Here is an 18,843-nt window from a genome sequence, read left to right as displayed (position 1 = left end):
AGGGGCCGGCACATTCAGATCTTCCTCTACTCCCATGTGCTTGTAGAGGAGGGGGCTGGCCTCTCTGAGCCTCTGGGACACTGACTGAGGCTGCCTTGAAACCGATCAGTCCTGACTGTCATCTCTGTGGCGGCCAAGAAGGATGTGTCCCGCCCACCAGGGAAGGGCCCGGGGTCCTGGGAAAGGAACAGCGTTGCTCTCACTGTGAACACCTTTGAGAGGCAGGGCCTGGGAGCCCCATTTTCCAGATGAGAAGCAGACTCGCCGGCTTTCAAGGGGCCAAGATGGGATGGGAACCCGGCTCAGCCTGCCTCCATGCCCCTCCTGTGCTGCCAGTGTTGCTAACCTGACCTTGGGCAAATGGCTGTCTAGCCTTGGTTGATTAAGCCCTCGTCACCGTGCCCAGGCCTGGCTCATGGCTGCCGTGTCAGATGATTCCTGGGATTCCCGAGACAGAGGGAACTGGAGATGCAGAGAGTCAGTGTCCTGCCCAGGGGAAGCCAAGTGGACAGGGGAGAGCTGGATCCCCTGGGCACCCTGGCCAGGTACAGCCAAGGTGCCTGTCGTGGGGGGTGTCTATTGCTGATGATGAGAGGCACTGTCTGCCATTGTTGAGAGGTGGGCCAGTGCCAGCTTGCTCATGAGCAAACAGAAGCCAGAGCCCAGTGAGCACCTCCAGGGCCACTGCCTGACCCTTGCCCCAGTTGGCACTGTCCCTGGGGGTGCTGTGGGACTTTCCAGGAGCTCGCTGCCTCCCTCACAGGACCTAGCAGGTGGGCGCTGCAGCTGGGGACTTCTCCAGTACAAATACCTCCCTCTTTGCATGGCAAACCATCCCCATAGTTGGTCTATGTCTACCTTCCATCAGGTGCTGTTTACAGAGAGGGAAACAGAGACCCTGAAAAGAACGGTTTATCCAGCCAACATTCAGCAAACACTGGCTGCGGCCAACATGTGGTTTGCTTCCATTCATCTTATTAATATTTCCATCAACCCTAGAAGCTAATTGAAACTGAGGCAAGGGAATTTGAGGCACTGGTGGAAGGTCCTTTGGCTAGCAAGTCAAGAAAAGCAGGGGTTCAAACCCAGCCCTGGGCCCTCCCAGCAAGAAACATTTGTTGCACAAAGCTCAGTTTTCCCATCTGCAAAATGGGCATCATCACCCGCATCTGGAAGTCAGGTCATGAGATGGTGTTTGAGAAGTGTCTGGCTCAGGAAAGACCCAACACCCAGCAGGTGTTCAGCACACAGCTTCCTTTTCTTCTCCAGAGGGCAAAATCGAGACCAGGGCCTGGAAGTTACAGGGGAAGCAAACCACAATTGGGAGATGACTGAGAAGAGGCTCAGGTGGGAATATGCTGGGAATATCAGGAGTCAGATAGTAGGCCCAGGCTAGTGGCTCCTACTTGTGAGCCCCCCCCCCACCCCCACTGTTTCTTTACAGAGGCCCTTTGAGAAGTTATAGATTACGTACTTGGCAGGGGGTTTGCACAGCCCTGAAATGTGAGCCATTTTCACAGCCTAGCTCAACCTTGTTCTCTCCCAGGCTTCCCTGGCTCTGAACTTGATCTCCACCAACCCCAGCCGACACCTAGAGGAAATAAGAGCCAGTATCTGAAACATTTGTAAACCTCTCTGCCCTGGCACTTGGTGAGTCAGAGAACAGGGTGGCCTCGGGAGAGGTGCCAATGACACAGCCTAGCACTGGACAGCAGCTGCTTCCCTATCTGCAAAGAATCCCATGACCCTGCACCTCACAGAAAAGCTGGGGCTCGCAGGCCAGATGTAACCTGCAGAGGGGGTAAAGGCTTTCACCTGAAGGTCATAGGGGAGGGCTGGAATATAAGTTCTCCCAGAGGAGCAGTCCCAGAGAGGGAAGGTCAACGTGTAGGAATCATTGTCCCATGAGGAATCTGAGGGTCTTACTCAAGGTTGTGTCGTCAGCCAGTGGCTGGTCACTCAGGCCCCCAGTGGCTGAGCTCTCACACTGCCTTGCAAGCATTCTAAGTCATTTCAGTCGAGTCAGACTCTGCAACCTTATGGACTGTAGCCCGCCAGGCTCCTCTGCCTATGGGATTATCCAGGTAAGAATACTGGAGTGGATTCCCATGCCCCCCTCCAGGGGATCTTCCTGACCCAGGGATAGAACCCACATCTCTTATATCTCCTGCATTGGCAGACAGGTTCTTTACCACCCCTTTTCCAAAAAGTAGGCTACTTTGAGCCTGCTGAAGTGCTGTGTGACCAGGGGCAAGGAGCTTGACCTCTCTGTGCTCTGGTTTCTGTACAATGGAACCAATGGTCACTTTGACCTCACGGGCTTGTGGTTAGGATTCGGTTTATTCACAAAAGGCTTAGCAGGGAGGTGACCCGGATGTCATTTGATCCTTGGAAGAGAAAGCTTAAACTCGGAGAAATCAAACATTTTCAGAAAATCATAAAGCGCGTGAGTAGGATTCCCCCTATTTCCACGTCTTCGCACTACCCTGCGCTGCGGCTGAGTGACCTCCATTGAGTCTCTGTCCTCTCTCTATCATCTGCAGCGGAATAGTGGGTAGTAAGGAACTGAATTATTCACGGGTCCTTCGGCCGTGATGGCCAAGTTCACGGCCTAAGTAGGAGGTCTTGCTTCTACACTGGGTGGCCAGAGGGTCTGAATTCGCCACAGCCTCAGGAGACCCTGCGTGGGACGCTCGAGGCCACCGCCGGCCACCGCGTTCAGAGCCAAATTCTGCACTTTGCTCCAAGTCTTGTCCGGGCGCACGGCCGACGACCCCTACGACTGGTCGCCGGCCTTGCCAGTCTTTGCTTCTTAGCCAATCTCCGTCACCCTCCGGGCTACGCCCTCAGTTCCTCTAGCACCAGTCGCGCAAATTTTTTCGGAGCCCCGCCCTTGATCCCCAGCCATTGGCCATCAGGGCTGCCCGTCTTCCTCCGCGGCTCCAATCTTCGCCCGCCTCCGGGCCCTCGCCTCCTAGCACCTCGCGCCCAGCTGGACCACCCGGGGGCCCCCATAGTCTCTGCCAATAGTCCCGCCTCCACCCCTCAGTGATTGGCTTCAGGGGCTGCTCGTCCGCTTCATGTCCACCAATATCCGCTGCCTCCAGGGATGGTTGGCCAGCACGCAGCCAATCGGAGTACGGTTTGGACCCCTCCCGCGGCGCGCGCGGAGGGTGCGCGGGGCGGGGCTGTGGCGGGCTGGAGGTGGCGGCGGCGGTGGCGGCGGCGGCGGCAGAGGCGGTGGCGACACGTCCCAGCCGGTGAGGGGGCGCGGGGGGCGCGGGGGGCGCGGGGCAGCGCAGGCGTCGAGGGAGCCCGCGCCTGTCGGGCCGACCTAGGGCGAGGCGTAGTCCTGTCATGGGCCCGGGGCGGGGGCGGACGAGGCGGGGCGTGACAGCAGCATCGCGGGGACGAGGAGAGGTTAAAGCCCACCCCCCGACCCCCGCACCCCGCACCTGCTGCCCCCTTGGGATCCCCACAGCCGTATGTGAGGCCCTCGCCGACAGCCCACGCGTACCTGACAGCGCAGCCCTTCTCGTTGGCATCTGCCGTCAGACACCTGGGTCTGTCCACCTCGCTGACGTCCCCCGCCCCCCTGGGGCCGTGCCTCCAGTGCCTCGCACAGTTGACTCTGCACCGCTACGCGCCCCTGTCTCTCTGACCCCCTTATATTCCTTCCCCTTCACCCACCTGACACCGCGCCCCCAACTCACGAACACCTCCTCCTCGCACATCGTCTGAGACCTTCCCTGACGATGGCCCCTACACCATAGGCCGCTCCTCTCCTCTCGGCGCCACCACACCTGGGCCTGCACCCCCACACCGACGCCTGAGCCTGTGACCGCTAACTCGCCATTCCCCACTCACGTCTGGATTTGTTCCTGTTCCCTCACTGGCTTTTTCACACCCGGGTCTGTGACCCTCTCACTGCCCCCATCTTAAGTCATGTGGGTCAGCGCCCTCAGGTGCTTCCACCTGCACATGTACACACCTGTCTGGTGCCCTTGGCATCCCCTTGTGACTTGAACACCCCCCCCCCCCAGTCTGTACCCACCTGTACTTTCTTCCACATGCGCCTGAGTTTGTGCCCACTCTATAATCCAGGTTTTCCAACATTCACTCAAGCCTGGCTATCTCAGGATCATGGCCCCTTCCACCACCACCCCCCTGAGAAAAAGCCCACCCAGATGTTAGCTTTTCATTTATGATGTTCTATTAAGTGATTTCTGGGCTTAGCATAATCCTATCAGCCAGACAAACTGGAATTATCTCCATTTTACCAGCAAGGAATCTAAAGCGGTTTGAACCAGAGTGGCATTGCCCACCTCTTCCCAAGCACTGAGCATTGCTGCTGACCCTTCTCTGTGGACCTCCCCCACTTTTGCCCATCTGTTCTGTTTATTTCTGAGGGATTGGTAGGGAGGGGACCCCCACCCTCCCTGCAGCTGTTCCTCAGGAGTCATGACTTTGGCTGGGTCTGGAAAGGCTGAGCTGGAAGGGGCGGCCCCTGGTTGCTTTCTGAGCACGTGTCTCAGAGTCCAGGAGCTGCGGGGGGCGGGGCACTGTTGCAGCTGGGCTTTAACGCCTAGGGTGCCTCCAGCCCAGCTCACAATGTTGGCTGGTGGCGGGGCTTGCCAGACTTTGGGACTCTGGCTCCAGCTCTTACAGACTGAGTCTCCTTGCTGACCCGGGAGAGCTCCTTGGGCCCTTGATGCTGATAAACCGAGAGAGTAAGGAAACACTCTTCAGAGTGAGAAGGCTAATGTTTCAGCTGCTTAGAGATAAACTGCAAAACTGTAGCCTGGCTTGGTGCTGGGGCTAAAGATTTTTCTGGAACTTTTTAAGTTCCCTGGAGTGTGATTTGCAAGTGTGCAGTGTGGAAGGAGACTGGTGGCTTTATTGTTAAAAAAGCAATAATGTGCCGTTTCCTGTAAGGCTTGCACAGTACTTCTTAACACCTACCCACCCCTCGCCCCCGTCTCTCCCTGGAAAGATGGTGCTGGAATGGTCTGAAGGGTCTTGTTCTAAAGCCAGTGGGGTTTTCTGTCCAAATGTGAACAGTCATTTAAAATGTGTGTGTGTGTGTGTATCTGTAGATGTTGTATGTATTTGGTTATACACATGTACATATTTTATATGTATGTACATGCGTGTATTTTATATATATATACACACATACGCAAAGATATGAATAAACTGACAAGGTAATTGATATTCATGGAAAAAATAAAATCAAGCAGTACGAAAGGAAGCAAGAGTAAAAACCAGGCAGGTCTCCCCATTCCTGTACCCTATCCCCGTCTGGAGGGCATCATTGTTAATAGTTTCTCCTATACAATGTTCCCTTCTGCTGCTGCTGCTAAGTGGCTTCAGTCGTGTCCAACTCTGTGCGACCCAATCGACGGCAGCCCACCAGGCTCCCCCGTCCCTGGGATTCTCCTGGCAAGAACACCAGAGTGGGTTGCCATTTCCTTCTCCAATGTATGAAAGTGAAAAGTGAAAGGGAAGTCGCTCAGTCGTGTCCGACTCTTTGCGACCCCATGGACTGCAGCCCACCAGACTCCTCCATCCATGGGATTTTCTAGGCAAGAGTACTGGAGTGGGGTACCATTGCCTTCTCCGATGTTCCCTTCTAGAGGTGGTCTAAGGGCCCCTTTTAAACCACTGGTAAATTTGTATCAAATTGTATCAAAATGGTGGGTGGCTTTATAACCAGTTCCTTACTGATGGCTGTTTAAGTTGTCTCTCATATGTTGCCTTTTTTTTTTTCAATAAAATATTTATTTTTTATTTATTTTTGCACCCGGTCTTGGTTGCAGCTGTGTGCTGTGTTAGGTGCGGCATGTGGGATATATTTCTCTGACCAGAGATTGAACCCAGGCCCCCTGCATTGGGAGCACGGAATCTTAGTCACTGGACCACCAAGGAAGTCCCTCATTTTGCTTTTACAAACCAAACTGCAGTGAATAGATTGAGTCTTGCATGAGCAAATAGGTAGTAAAAGTGTGTGGGACTCCAGCCAAGCACAGACACTTCAAACCCTCTCTGTCTTCATGGACTTTAACATCCAACTGCAGCAATCTCCTAAGGGTGGCCAGGCCACAGGACACGTACATCTAAATGGTTAATGCTCCTCCGTGGAGGCCGTGCGGTCATCAGTATTCTCAGCTGTGGAGCTGGAATGCCCAATTCCTCCCCTGGCGGCCAGGGCCGTTACTGTCAAGCTCTGGTCTCTCCAATCTTTCTGTCCGTCCCTCTCTGAGGTGTTCCTGTCCGTAGTGGGTGGTGATTAAACATTAGATTTGTTTCTCATCAAGAGTCTAAAGTTCAGTCCAAAAAAATATTTGAGTCCCTCCTCTGCAGGGCTCTGAAGGAAACTACGGTGGTTGGTGGTGGGAGAGGCGGTCCTTTCTGGAGAAGGATGCAGGCACTGCCTGGAGTCCCAGGATGGGAGGTCGTAGATATTGACTGTTGCTTTCTTTCTTTTTTTTTTTAACACTTGGATCCAGCAAAAGAATGAAGGTGTCAAATGAGGCTGACTCAAGTAACAGATGTTAAATCTATTTGGGAAGTTGTCTTGAGACTTTCTTGCGTTGTCAGTGATTTCCCACTGTTGGTGCCAGGTGGAGGGCGTCATCAGACCAAGGGCAGGCCTTTTCACATTTGCCATCCCGTATTTTAGTCTTCTGTTTTGGCACTTAGACATTAGAGGAATATTGAGTTGATCGGAGCTGTTAGCTTGTTCGGGTTTTGCAAGCCAGCTCTTTTAAAAAATGCATTGTATTTTTTATTTTAAATGTGAACCGCTTCTTAGTAATAATAGTACATAATGTGCACATGAAAAGAAAGAAGGTAGAAAGAATAAGGAAACCAACGCCCAGTTTAAAAAGTAGAATGTTGCCCCAGCGGCCCCTCCCTGGTCCCTGTGCTATTTTTAAAATATGCTTGTCAACGTTTGTTTTCTTCACTGAATACCTTTTGCTGCAGCTGAGAGCTTAGGTTACAGGGTCTCAACAGCGATCAGGAGAAGCCAGGTTTTCTGTTGAAGCCTGGCCATCAGGGCAACCTATGGGATACAGAGAGAGGTGCAGTGACCTCAGGGCCGCGGGCAGGTCGCTAGCCAAGGTACAGTATGCACTTGGGAGGCTCAGAGTCCTGCTGTATTAGTTTCCTGGAACTGCCACAATAGATAACCCCAGACTGGACAGCATGAGACGACGGGAGTTTATTCCGTCACCGTTGTGGAGTTCAGAAGTCCAGAATCGGGGTTGGCAGGTGCTGTGGACTGAATGTTTGTGTCTCTCCTAAAATTCATGTTGAAACTTAATCCCCCATGTGACGGTATTAGGAGGTGGGCCTTAGGGAGATGATTCTGTTATGAGAGTGGAGCCCCCACAAGTGGGATTAATGGCCTTCTAGAAGAGGCCCTAGAGAACTCTCCTGCCCTGTCTGCTCTGTGAGGATGCAGAGAGGTGGACTTCTGTGAACCAGAAAGAGAATCTGAACACACACCAAATCTGCTGGCACCCTGACCTTAGACTTCTCAGCCTCTAGAACTGCAAGAAATCCATTTCTGTTTACAAGCCACCCAGCCTGCGGTGTTTTATCACAGCAGCCAGAACTGACTAAGCCAGCAGGGTTGTATCCTACCTGGACCCTGAGGGAGACCCTTTCCTTGCCTCTGACGGCTGCCAGCAGTCCTTGAGTTCCTCAACTTGCAGCTCTAGCACCCTAATCTCCATCTCTGTCTTCTGAAGGTTTATTTTTTAATTAAAAAATTAATATTTATTTATTTGGCTGTGCCAGGTCCTACTTGCGGCATGCAGGATCTCTGGTCTTCGTGATGGCACACAGAATCTTTAGTTGGGGCATGAGGGAGTCTTTTAGTTTCGGCATGTGGGATCTAGTTCCCCAGTGGGAGATTGAGCCTGGGCCCCACGCATTGGGAGTGCAGAGTCTTAGCCCCTGGACCACCAGGGAAGTCCCTTTACCTGTCTTCACATGGCCTTCTTCCCCGTATGTGTATCCTCCTTTAAGGACACCCATTGTTGGATTTAGGGTCCACCAAATCCAAGATGACTCATCTTGATATCCTTAGCTAATTACACCTGAAATACCCTATTCTAAGTGAGGTTACTTCCTGAGGTCCTGGGTAGACGTGAACTTCGGGAGACCTCATTTAACCCCTACACCTGCAGAGCCAGCATTCCCGCCTGACATTATTGAAGGAGGTGCTCGTCCGGCAGCCTCTGCTGTTTTGGACAAGACAGGGCCGGCAGGGTCGGAACACACTTCTCAGGCCCTGCAGGTGGCCCGTGTGCACAGTCCCCGCGGCTCCCTCACTCACCTGCTGGAAGATGGGAGCATCTGCTCGGTGCTAGCAAGGACCCAGACACGTGAACGGATGTCTTCATTTTGCTCTGTGCCACTCCTTGGCACATGCATACCTACGGAGTTTGGTCTGGATCATCCCAGTTTTACAGAAGGGTGACCAAGGCATCGGGGGACCTTGGTCCAGAGATACACAGGGAAAACGTGGGAAAGTTAAGGCAGACCTAGGTTGTCCTGAATCCAGGTCCTGTCCTCCTCCAAACAAGTCGCGCACAGCACTGTGCTTCCTGCCACTGTTAGAATCAGACACTTATCCAGTGTCCTGGAACGCCACCACCAGCACAGCTTCCAGGGGGGAACAGACCTGAAGCCTGATAGCACCGCTTTTCTGTAATCGGTAAATGTCTGTGTGCCGGGGTCGGGGACAGGTGTGGGGGAGGCAGAATCACCCGCTCAGAAGGGTATGGGCCATGGGTGCGGCTCAGACACACCCCCAAGGAACTGGGGCGCTGTATTTGATGGGTCCTGTGCAGAGGCTGGGGGTGCTAATTCAGGGGCTCCCAGGGACCTGAAAGCCAGCAAGGAGTTAGCGAGGTGACAGAGCGTTAGGAGCAGAGGAAACAAGCAAGCCTGAATATGGCAGGACCCAAGAGAAGGCTGGGCCCGGGGACACGCAAGGGTCCTGAGAGGGGATTGGGTTGAAGGACCTGGTCCGTGATGAGAGACACAGGAGAGGGTCTTGCACTGAGGCCAGGCCACTGTGGACGGGCCGGATCAGCAGACCCTCTGACCACCTGTACCTCCCCGACTATGAGATGAGGACCAGACTGGAAGACCTGCCTTGTGAATGGTTTTGAGACTGCCAAGATGGAAATGTGCCAGGACAGAGCTCCGAACGGATGTCAGAGCCGTTGCTCTGTCTCCAAGTGGTACACCTTTGCCGTGGTACGAGTTGAGAAAGTCAATATGTACATTTCATTAGGTATTAATTAGCCACACTGACCCACGACCTGCCCGCTCTACAGTGTCAACACAGCTAATCTCACCCTCACCCTGTCTAAAGAGCTGATTCCTAGGTCACACTCAGTGACTCTGATTTATGTCTCTGGGCGAGAGCCCTGCACGAATGTCACCAGAGATTCTGGGACAGGCGCTCCTGGGGGTTTAGTTGAAACACTGCCCTCCCCTCCCCTACTTTGGGCAGGTCTCTGCAACCATGAGAAGGGAGGGGGTGGGGTGGAGAATATATACGGCTTATAGCCTTGCTGGTCACACCTTAGCCAGTGACTGGTCTAGCCTTCCATTAGTGATGAGGTGCCTAAGAGCCAGACTTTGAAGAACAGACAGTTTGGGGCCTATGAGCCCCATTTTTTTGGCCCTGCCACATGGCCTGTGGGATCTTAGTTTCCCAACCAGGGAATGAACCCTTGCCCCCTGGAGTGGAAGAGTGGAAGCTTAGAGTCTTAACCGCTGGACCACCAGGGAAGTCCCCCAGGGCGCCTCTTTGATTGGTCAGAGCTAAATATTGACCTGCCCTGAATGTCTGAGGCAGAGGTTGCCCTGCTGACTGTGAGCAGCCATGGTGGTAACATGGCTAGGGCCGAGGGCTTGGTGGAGAGCAGGAGCCTCCTAAACTGCCGTCATTTAATGGGCAGTGGGGCGCCACTCTCCAGATTTTAACACTTTGAGGAGATGAACCTGCAGGAGACAGAGTGGAGGGCTGGATGCCACAGACTGGTGCTCAGCCCTCTGGGAGGCCCCAGCATGGAAGTGTGTGGGTACGTGGTGAGGCATGGCAGCTGGGGAGGCCTGCTCAGTAGAACCGGGTGACCTTAGCCCCGGTCTGACTCCTCTTTAGGGAGCACGATCCCCCAGAGACCTGCTTGGGCAACCCCAGCCTCAGAAGATAGTGACAGAGGAGGAAAATGAGGCCAAGGAGGTTTAGTAACACGTCCAAGGTCACACACTAGACTCTATCCTCCCACAACACCAGTTCAGCGTGGCAAGGAGCCTGGGTGTGCTCCCACCCAGGGAACAAGGCAGACACTGATAGAAGAGGCGCGTTCGTGCTGCTGGGGCATGGTGCCTGCAGGGCAGGAAGACAGCAAAAACTGTCTTCACAGTATCTTCAGGTCCACAGCTCTGGCTTTCTGCTAGGCACTGCCACTAAGTGTGACCCAGGCCCCTTGCCTTCCAGGGTCCCCAGGCTAGTGGGGGAGGGGAGTGGAAAAAAGCCCCTCCCAGCGCAGCAGAGAACCAAGGAGTGCTCAGTCCAGGGCAGAGCAGCTAAGCTTGGGAAGGTGAGACCAGGATATTTAGGATGGGCTTTGAAGGATGCAGAGGAGTTTGCCAGGCGTAACGAGTAGGATGGAGAACACGGCCAAAGCAAAATCAATTCACTCATCCCGTAAATAATTGGGTAGGTGCGACTGAGGAGCCCCATGCTGAGCTCCGCGTGTCAGGAACACACGGCTTTGGGGTAAAGATGTTACATAAGTGCGGCCTCTTAGCAGAGGAGCATGAAGACCATTAAGCGTCTCAGTTTGTTTTAGGTTACTTCACACACCATTGACCACAGGCGTTGGCAGCACTGTCTGCCAGGACCAAGGACAGTGACCGCCCATAGAACGTGCTGGGTCTTTCAGGACGTGGGGGTCTGACCTGTAGAGACAGCAGCACAGGGTTGCAGTGACTGGAGTTGGTCTGCCGTACATGCACCGGGGAGCACGTGCAGCAGGGAGAAGGAGCAGGCAGCAGCCAGCTGGGCCAGAGTTAACAGGCAAAGGCCATTACGTAAGATGCCTCCCCTCACTTAGGCCCATTAACAGCCTTTATCAACAGGCAGATAGGATGTTTACAGGCTTCCCTTTACCAAGAGATTACGGGGTCTGTTCCATGGCTGCTGGGGACTCCATCTCCCGAGCAGCTGCCCTCCTGTTTGTGTAAACACCTCGTCCTTCGGGGGGGGGGGGCACCCAGCTGTGGGTGACCCTACCGCACGCTGGCACACCTGGTGGCCCTGCTTAGGGAGCTGCCTGTGAGTGTGTGTGTGTAAGGACGGCCTCGGACACGGAGCGGCTGCAGTGTGGCGCCCGTAGGACGGGCCGTCTGAGGCCCCGTGGCCCCAGGCTCGTGTTTCTTCTCTTTGCGCGTTTAGTGGCCCCTTTCTGGCTGTGATGGCCACAGTTGCGGCGCACAAGTCGTCACTGCTGCAGGTGGGCTTCCTCTAGCTGCAGCACCAGGGGCTACTTTCTGGGTGTGGTGCACGGGCTTCTCTTGTGGGCTCAGTAGTTGCAGCTCAAGGGTTTGGTTGCCCCAAGGCATGTGCAGTCTTCCCAGACCAGGGATCGAACCCGTGTCCTCTGCTTTGGCGGGCGTGTTCTTAACCACTGGGCCACAGGGAAGTCTGCAGTTCATGTTTCGTAGATAGTGCTGTTCAGTAAGTTGTAGTGCTGCATGGCGTCCCTTGCCCCCATCCCCACTTCACTTTAATTTTTGTTTAATGAGTGGTATAGAAATAGCGGGTGAAGAGATAACCACTTGGGTCTTTTGCTTTTTAAAAGGTATTTATTTGGCTGTGCTGGGCCTTAGTTGTGGCATGTGGGATCGAGTTCCCTGACCAGGGATTGATTCAGGCCCCCTGCTTTGGGAATACGGAGTCTTGGTCCCTGGACCCACCAGGGAAGTCCCAATGAACACTTGTTATTTGGAAAAAAACCCCATCCCAAACTGGGTGAACTGAAAAGGGGCTTTGTGGGCTCCCGGGAGAAAAAGTCCAGGTGCTTCCTGTACCTTCCAGATTCTTTCGGCCTTCTGGGTCCCAGGACACCCCAAGTCTGCTGGTGTCTGCCTCCCCCTCCTGACCTTGGCTCTGTGTTGACTGCCCTTGGCCTAACTTCCCCTCCCTGGAGAGAAAGGACTTATCTAGCACAGGGGGCTCCCTCGAAAGTCTCAGCTTTGGGTCCAGCACCCCAAACCCAGGAGAGTGAGCTCTCATGACCTGAGCAGGGTCACCCAAGTCACCCTGGAGTCAAGGGGAGGGTCAGTGTCCCCTTCTCCAAGGAGACAGAGGGCAGAGTAGGTGGCTACCAGGGTGCAGTCTCCAGGAGAGGTCTGGTCGTCCACGCCATGTGTGGCCCACCTTCCAGGAGCTTAAGCATCTCCTCCAGACTGTCAGTTATTGTCTAAGTCATCCGAGGTATATCCTCTGCAGGTGGGGAGGGGAGTGAGCAGTAGTGAGCAGTGCGCGTCAGCCCCACGCCCCAGATGCCATCACAGCACCCTGGGATTTAGGAGCATGACTCTCAAGCTCAGACTCAGTTGGCCTGGGAGGGGCCGAGAAGGTTTCTGCTTTGTTTTTCGGCTTTAAAGTGTTTTGTTGCACTGTAATTTACAGAGTAGAGTGAATAACCCATAAATGTGCAGCTCAGGAATTATTGCGTCCATTCACACGTGAAACCTGGCCAAGATACAGAGCATTTCAAGACCCCCAGCTGGCCCCTCCACACCCCTTTCTTGTCTTCCCCGCCGAAGGTAACCCCATTGATCCTAACGTCACAGATGCATTTTGTCTGTGCTTGAATTTCCTGTTTAATTGTGTTAAGATACATTCAACAAAAAATACAGCTTCCCAGGTGGCTCAGTGGTAATCCTCCCACCAGTGCAGGAGATGCTGGTTCAATCCCTGGGTCAGGAAGATCTGCTGGAGGAGGAAATAGCAACTCACTCTAGTATTCTTACCTGGAAAATTCCATGACCAGAGGAGCCTTGCAGGCTACAGTCCATGGGGTCACAAAGAGTCAGACATGACTGCACATTCATACACACACGACATAAAATATACCGTCGTAACAGTTTTTAGTGTACTGTTCAGTAGCATTAAGTACCTTCACACTGCTGTGCAACCGTAACCACCATCCATCTCTAGAACTTTCCCATCTTCCCAGACTCAAACTCTGTCCCCATTAGACTCTAACCGCCCTTCCCTGCCAGCCCCTGTCTCCATGCTGAGTCTCTTTGGTTGTGTCCGACTCTTTGTGACCCTGTGGGCTGTAACTCGCCAGGCGCCTCTGTCCACGGGATTCTCCAGGCAAGAACACTGGAGTGGGTTGCCGTTCTCCACCCTCTTCATGGTGGCACTTCCCCAGAGCATGTACATGGCAACCACCCAGTTAATCCGACTCAAAATAACCTAGAAGGGGTGGGGGGAGGATCACAAAAAACTGTGGAAAATTCTGAAAGAGATGGGAATACCATACCACCTTACCTGTCTCCAGAGAAACCTGTATGCAGGTCAAGAAGCAACAGTCAGGACCGGACATGGGACAACGCCTATTTCCAAATTGGGAAAGGAGTACGTCAAGGCTGTATGTTGTCACCCTGCTTGTTTAAGTTATATGCAGAGTACATCATGCAAAATGCAGGGCTGGGTGAAGCACAAGCTGGAATCAAGATTGCCAGGAGAAATATCAATAACCTCAGATATGCAGATGGCACCACCCTTATGGCAGAAAGCAAAGAGGAACCAAAGAGCCCCTTGATGAAAGTGAAAGAGGAGAGTGAAAAAGCTGGCTTGAAACTCAACATGCAGAAAACTAAGATCATGGCTTCTGGTCCGAACACTTCATGGCAAGTAGATAGGGAAACAATGGAAACAGTGACAGACTTTATTTTGGGGGAGGGGGGCTCCAAAATCATTGTAGATGGTGACTGCAGCCATGAAATTAAAAGACACTTGCTCCTTGGAAGAAAGGCTATGACCAACCTAGACAGCATATTAAAAAGCAGAGACATTACTTTGCTGACAAAGGTCCATCTAGTCAAAGCTATGGTTTTTCCAGTAGTCATGTATGGATGTGAGAGTTGGACGATAAAGAAAGCTGAGCGCCGAAGAATTGATGCTTTTGAGCTGTGGTGTTGGAGAAGACTCTTGAGAGTCCCTTGGACTGCAGGGAGATCAAACCAATCAATCCTAAAGGAAATGAATCTTGAACATTCATTGGAAGGACTGATGCTGAAGCTCCAATACTTTGGCCACCTGATGCAAAGAGCTGACTCATTGGAAAAGACCCTGATGCTGGAAAAGATTAAAGGCCAGAGGAGAAGGGGACGACAGAGGATGAGATGATTGGATGTCATCACCAACTCGATGGACATGAGTTTGAGCACGCTCCGGGAGTTGGTGATGGACAGGGAAGCCTGGCGTGCTGTGGTCTATGGGGTCACAGAGAGTCAGACACGACTGAACGACTGAACTGAAGGGAGAAGAGGGCTGGTGAGGAGAGGGAGGCCTGAAGTGTGACCAGGCTTCTACCGCCCTGGAAGGGCACTGGAAGCGCTTCTCTGATGGATCAGAGAAGGGCCTCCCAGGGCAGATCTGTTTCGTGTGCTGCCTTAAATTTTGTTTCTTTATTTTTGGCTACACCGAGTCTTCCTTGCTGTGTGCAGGCTTTCTCTGGTTGTGGTGGGTGGGGGCTCCTCTCAGGTGCAGTGTCTTCTCACCGGGGTGTCTTGGTGCAGAGCACAGGCTCTGGGCGCACAGGTTTGTCTGCTCTGGGCTCTTCCTGGGCCAGGAACTGGACCTGTGTCCCTTGCATTGGCAGGCAGATTCTTATCCTCTGTGCCACCAGGGAAGGACCAGCTGGGGGTGTGTGTGTGTGTAAAGGACACATAACTTGAAACTCACCATTTTACCTTTTGCTTTTGGTCTTTTGGCCGTTCTTCACAGCACGCAGGCTCTTAGCTCCCCGACCAGGGGTTGAACCCGTGCCTCCTGCGGTGGAGTCTGAGTCCTGGCCGCTGGAGCGGTAGGGGATTCCCCCCTTCCACCAGCTCAGGGGCGTGTAGAGCAGCCCCAGTGCTGTGCTGCTGCCGCTGCAAAAGAACCTCACTGTCGCCTGCAGAGGAAGCCTGTTCCCTTTCCCCCGGCCTCTGACCGCTGCCGCTCTGCGTTCCGTGCCTGCGGTCTGCGTGCTGTGGACACTGGGTGTGTATATGTGGAGTCTCGTAACATCTGGCCTCCGTGTCTGCCCTCTTGCTCTTGACATAAGGTTTTCAGGGTTCATCCATGTTGTAGCACGTGTCAGTGCTTTGTTCTTTCTTTTTTCCCGAGAGGAATTCCTTCCTTTTTATGGCTGAGTAATAATAATTCAGCGATTGCAGCCAGTGCTGCTCTGAACACGGTGTGCAAGGATTTGCTTGAACATCTGTTTTCAGCTCTCCAGAGTGGGAGTAGAATCTTGGGGTCACATGGTAACTCTGTGTCCAATTAGTTGGGGAGCCTCCAGACTGATTTCCACAGCGACAGCCCTATTGCACATTCTGGAACATGAGGATTCCAGGTCCTTCGGGCAAGTTCGGGCAGACCTCAGCAGGATGAAGTCGGGGGAACATGGTTCTCTGCGTTCCGGCTCGCTCACTCCAGGCTTGGCCAAGCCCAGCTCACTGGTCAGAGAGCCCAGGCCCCCAGGCATTAGGGCACTGCCCAAGGGCGTGCACTGGGGGAGGGACGGAACCAGCTTTGGACCCAGGACTCTCCCTTCCCAGTTATACTTCCCTGATAGGTGGCAGAGGGGAGGCCGAGCACCGACCCTGGAAGGGACCGCAGGAGTGACCGTTGCAACCAGCCCGGAGGTCAGGGTGAGTGGAGAGGCAGAGGGTGGTGGGGAGCAGGAGAGGAGGCAGCACCCCCAGACAGGACTGACGCGAGGTCATTTCCAGTGCAAATCCACTGTGGTTTTTTCAGTATTTATTTATTTGTCTGCATTGGGTCTTAGTTGCGGCCTGTGGGCTCAGTAGTTACAGCGCATGGGCTTGGTTGCCTCACGGCATGTGGACTCTTAGTTCCCAGACCAGGCATCAAACCTGTGTCCCTTGCATTGAAAAGCTGATTCTTAACCACGAGACCAGCAGGGAAGTCCCCCACTGGGTCTATTTTTTAATTAAACTTAGATCCATTGTATGTTTTGCCCTCATATCCTCCCCAGTGCTGTAATGGGACCACGAGATAGTACCAGAAGCCTTGGCACTCTCTTCTCAGTTGGGAAGCTCAGGGTCGGGGGTGGGCAAGAATCTGCCGCGGGTGGAGCCCCTGAAACAAGGGCACCTGCCCTGCTGGCCGCCCTTCCCTCACACTGGCCCCTCCCAGGCCGCCTCGTCCCGGAAAAACAAGCCCACCACTCTGCGATCTCAGAGAGGACGTGGGTGGGTTCCTGGGTCCCCTCCAGCCTCCCTCCGTCGGACCCTGTCCTGCCTGAGTGACCCCACGCGCAGCCTCTATAGGTCTCCTTAGCCTGTCCCCGGCTTCCCCGCTGCCCGTACAGATCGACAGGCTCTCCTCTCTCTGGCTGGTTCATTCCTGCCCGGAGGCCTTTTGCACACCCTGTCTCGCTGTTGGAATGCAGCCCCTGCCAACCCCTCTACCCCCAACCCCGTGTGTCCAGCGTCAGCTCCAGCACCCCCCTCAGGAGGCCAGCTTGGCCACCCAGTCTTGAATCTGGGTCCCCGTCTCCCTGCCCCCTTCCTTCCTAGGGTGTGCGGGTGCGGCTCCCCGAACTGTCTTGCCTGCTTCTGTGTGAGGGCACATGCCAGTTTGGTGCCATGCCCCCAGGGCCCAGCTGGGCCTGACCCGAGCAGGCTCTGGGCACCTGCCATTATGAGCAAGCCCAGCCTCCCTGGGGCAGCGCCAACGGTTGTGGGCTCTGACCTGGAGTCGCTCCCCTGTGACTGCACACTGTCCCCAGGGCCACTGCCCAGCGCCTTGCGGCAGACTGCCAGTTTCTCTGGCCGCAGTAACACACTGCCGCACACACGGAGGGAAAGCCACGCAGGCGCAGGGTCCTTCGGTCCCGGGGATCAGATGTCCAAAATGGGTCTTCAGGGCTGGAGGTTCCAGAAGAGAATCTGTTTTCCTTGCCTTTTCCGGCTCCCAAAGGCCATCTGTGTGCTCCTGACAGTGGTCCCTTCTACCGCCTTCAAAGCCAGGGTCGCATCTTCAGATCTTTCTGAGATCTGCCTCCATTCTCACCTCTCCCTCTCCGACCTTCCTGCCTCCCTCTCTCTTCTTCTCCGTTTACTTGGTGGCACCGGGTCTCAGGTGTGGCACCCAGGATTTTCTTGGCTGTGTGCGGGCCCCTAGTTGCAGCATGTGGGGTCAGGTTCCCTGACCAGGGATTGAACCCGGGCCTCCTGCATTGGGAGCAAGAAGTCTTAACCCCTAGACTCCCAGGGACGTACCTTTCTCTCCTAAGGACTTGTGCTGCCAATTAGGGCCATCCTGATACTCCAAGACAGTTTTTCTATCCCAAGTTGCTTAACTTGATCACACCTGCAGACTTCCTTTTGCCGTGTAAGGTGACATCCACAGGTCCCAGGGAGTCGGGACAGACGTCTTTAGGGGCCACCATTCAGCTTACCACAGCCCTTTAAATACTGGGCCACAGTGGTCCTTAGGGCTCCCTGTCCCGGGACCGTTACCCCAAGTGTCAGGACAAGAGGGTTCCAGGCCATTTGGTCCCTGCTCACAAGCCTCCCACCCTGGCCCTGCCTGGTGGCACCACTCCCCCTGTCTGAGGTCCCCTTATCCAGAGTGAAGGAGTGAATTCCCCTCAGTTCCCACTACCCAGGTGCTGGGGGCAGGGGGTGGCTGGGCAGCCTTCAGAGGGCTGTCTGGAGAGCAGCGGCGCCTGGCCTCAGGAAGAAGTAGGCACCCTGCCCTGCCTCTCGCCCACATCCATGTGCACAGCCAGCTTTGAGGCCTATAGGTGCATACGTGAGGTTTGTTCCTTGCACACGCCCGCTTTTGACTCCTGCCGCCGCTGGAACCTTTTGGACCACTGTTTCATCATCCTCGGCGGCTCCCTCCCCAGACCCGCCCCTCCACCTCCAGTGGACGGAAAACAGCTCAGTCCGCACGGCAAGTGCTGAAGAGTGAAGCAGTAAATAAGGAACAGAGCGCTGATTTAGCCCACAGTACACACTGATCTGGATAAATGGCTGAATAAGCAAATGAACATGGGCTTCGCAGATGGCGCTAGTGGTGAAGAACCCACCTGCCAGGGTAGGAGACAGAAGCGACTCGGGTTCGATCCCTGGCTCGGAAAGATCCCCCGGAGAAGGGAATGGCACCCCACTCCAGTATTCTTGCCTGGAGAATCCCATGGACAGAGGAGTCATGGGGTCACAAAGAGCTGGACACAACTGAAACGATTTAGCACGCAAGTAAATAAGGGAGGTGGGGAGACCACTGTTCTGGAAGAATCCTGAGTTGTGTGTATATATATCCTCCCCTCTCAACCTCTTGCTTAACTCCCCTTTTCCACCCCACCTCTTGCCCGTGCTGTGCTGGTTCCAAAAAGAAGTCTAGAAAGGGGAAAAGGATCACTAGACAGGGGGTTAAAGACCGCCACTTTAACCAAGAAGCCCAGGTTCATCTCCCCCGGAGTAAATCTGTGCCCTCAGGGCCCCCTGGTATAATGTTTGGGAGAGGGCCCTCCACCTCTGTGTACCTCCTGG

The 18,843-nt window shown here is 54.2% G+C and overlaps 1 protein-coding gene across 4 annotated transcripts in view; it reads left to right on the top strand.

Annotated features, from left to right (window-relative positions):
* Positions 1-3,179: 3,179 nt before the first annotated feature.
* The window catches only part of SLC25A42 (solute carrier family 25 member 42), a 42,619-nt gene continuing 26,955 nt past the window's right edge, over positions 3,180-18,843 (top strand). Inside the window, exon 1 of one of the 4 annotated variants that reach the window (XM_027969360.3) lies at positions 3,180-3,260. The gene's annotated coding sequence lies outside the window, so the exon portion shown is untranslated. Of the gene's footprint in view, positions 3,261-8,267; positions 15,317-15,878; positions 15,970-18,843 lie in introns of those variants that run through there. The other 3 variants (XM_060416181.1, XM_042249589.2, XM_027969361.3) reach the window with 3 other exon arrangements.

Source organism: Ovis aries, chromosome 5 (assembly GCF_016772045.2).
Source record: "Ovis aries strain OAR_USU_Benz2616 breed Rambouillet chromosome 5, ARS-UI_Ramb_v3.0, whole genome shotgun sequence".
Lineage (NCBI taxonomy): Eukaryota > Metazoa > Chordata > Mammalia > Artiodactyla > Bovidae > Ovis > Ovis aries.
The sequence above is the reverse complement of the archived record's forward strand: the minus strand, read 5'-3'. Positions and strand labels throughout refer to the sequence as shown.